The sequence below is a fragment of the Colias eurytheme genome, chromosome 17 (assembly GCF_061535395.1).
Source record: "Colias eurytheme isolate Ceu_HAF_F1 chromosome 17, ilColEury1 Martin Lab GWU primary, whole genome shotgun sequence".
NCBI classification, from domain to species: domain Eukaryota; kingdom Metazoa; phylum Arthropoda; class Insecta; order Lepidoptera; family Pieridae; genus Colias; species Colias eurytheme.
Window position 1 is genome coordinate 8,255,680 of NC_142996.1, and position 2,403 is coordinate 8,258,082.

The following is a 2,403-nucleotide window of genomic DNA, read 5'->3' on the forward strand; positions in this document are numbered from 1 at the left end:
GTTGATTGAACACACAATGACACAAAAGCTCTACATGTTATTCGTAATACTTGTTAACGTATATTATGAACTAGCGGTGCGCCCCGGTTTCGCCCGTGGTACATATTTACGTTTTCTCTACATCAGAACCATCCTCGTACTTCAAGGAATATAATAAAAAAAGAATTATCGAAATCGGTTCAGCCGTTCTCAAGTTATGCGCTTACCAACACATTTTGGGATTCATTTTTATATTATAGAAGAAGAGAAGAAGATAGAAGATAGAAGAAGAAGATAAAAAGATAATATACGTTGAATAACATATTGTAGAGCTCCAAAAAAACAAGTTAAAAAATTACAATATACATACATATTTTATTCGTATGACCCATTGCACTAATAAAGGTAAGCCTATCTAGATATCATAAGATAGTAGATTTAAATTATTAAATCCTTATCTATGTGTTTGTTGTTTACGAAGTTTTTTTATTGTATTTTAATGCATATTATGTATTTCTGTTAGAAATTTTGTCATTTTTTTAATGATATAATACTTTTGCGTTATATCAGGATGAATCATATTTTATATATTTTTTTTAAATAAATGTTTAAATAAGAATCTATGAGCGGGCCTGAGACGTTATTTCAAACAAACCTTTTTATTTTAACCTTTAACTTCCCAAGTTTTAATTTCAACTTAATTTCATCAAAACTAGAGCAAAGTTGAAGTTTCAAGGGTCCTTAAGTATGTTAATACAATGAGTAGCTACTTAAAACTTTGTAACGTAATAGTTTTGTAAATAATAAGTCGTAACCATAACTACTAGAGTAATTATTGTAAGTCGTAAATTGTTCTAAATGAATTCTCAGCGTTGGTAGCGATGTTATTTGAAGATCAGGTACTGGAGGTAAAATATTTTTACCTAAGAATAACTACCATTAGTCCCACAATAAAGTTTATGAGTGGGATTGTTATTGTAGAGAATGAAAGGTTATTTTTACGTTGGATGCTTATGAACTATAACTATGTAGGTATAAGTAGTACTTTGTGGTAACTTGGAATTACCTAACTAAATATACCTAAGTAGGTATATACTATATTATGAATTATCTTTGGTTTGTGAAATCTGTATGTATTTGCATTTGAAGTACTTTCATGAATCGAGTGTTGTTTTGTACCACTATTAGCGTGAAAGTTAGTATTTATCTGGAATGTATGTTTGTTACTTTTGCACTCAAAAACCACTCAACGGATTATGATGATATTTGTCACTTTTGTACTTTATATACAGTAGCACCTCTATAAGTCGAACATCAAGGGAGACGCCAAAAAATTCGAGTAATAGAGTTTTCAACTTATGGAGGATTTCGACTTAGGCGGATTTTGATTCGACATAAAGAGTTTGAGGTTTTTTCTTATAAATTTTGAGTTAGTTAGTTAAGTACATTAAAATTCAACTTGCAGAGGTGACAAACATGTGTTTATTTATTACAAATCAACATTATTTCAAATCATTTTAAAATAAATATGTCATTAAAAAAGTCAGTAAGTAGGATTTTTTTCTTTAGATAATCTGGTTGTTCTCTAGACAATGGTCTCATCTATAAAGAGCAGAAAATTCTTCTTCTTCAGAGATACTGGTTTGCTCTATAAAATTCCGTAAGGTATTCAATGCGGTTCTTGCCTCTTTGATGGAAACCTATGGAGCGCATGTACTATTCACGTCTTCTATGTCATCTTAATCATTAGTATCTATCGGTTTTCTGAGCTACTAAATCGATAATTTCATCATCAGATACTTAATGCAAACACGTGTTTACGTGAGTCATAAATTTACTATCGTATACTCCAAAAATGTTTTCTAAGAAACAATAGTGTACTGGCACTGACGGCAAGTTGTTAAAGTCGGTAACTTATTTTTGTTCGAACAATAGAGGTAATAAGTTCCAAATGATCAAGTTATAGAGGTAGGAAATTTTTCGAGTTATAGAGTGAAAATATGTACCACAATGGCTTGGTAGTTAGGTAGGCACCTCTTGAATTAAATTATTAAAAGCAAATTGATAAAGGATAAATTAATAACAAATACCAAACAGTAAACACACTTCATATTTATTCACCCATCTTACAGATAAAATACAAGTTGTATAGAATAAACAGAAATAAGACATTCGACAGCTCAAAATACAATCTAATCTGAATTTAAAATCTATGTAAATAAGGGCGAGTCAATTTGTACAACCCAACATTCTACAACTATTTTTTGCTTGTTTGTAAAAAAAAATCCAGGTAGTTGTGACGGTATTTTATTCAATGGAATACGTTTTATAAATTCGAAACTTAACGCACGGCCCGGATAGCTCAGTCGGTAGAGCATTGGACTTTTAATCCAAGGGTCCAGGGTTCAAGTCCCTGTTCGGGCG

The 2,403-nt window shown here is 30.8% G+C and overlaps 1 non-coding gene across 1 annotated transcript; it reads left to right on the forward strand.

Annotated features, from left to right (window-relative positions):
- The first annotated feature begins 2,330 nt into the window (after nt 1–2,330).
- Nucleotides 2,331–2,403, forward strand: TRNAK-UUU (transfer RNA lysine (anticodon UUU)). Its single transcript has one exon. It is a non-coding gene; the product is annotated as a tRNA-Lys (tRNA).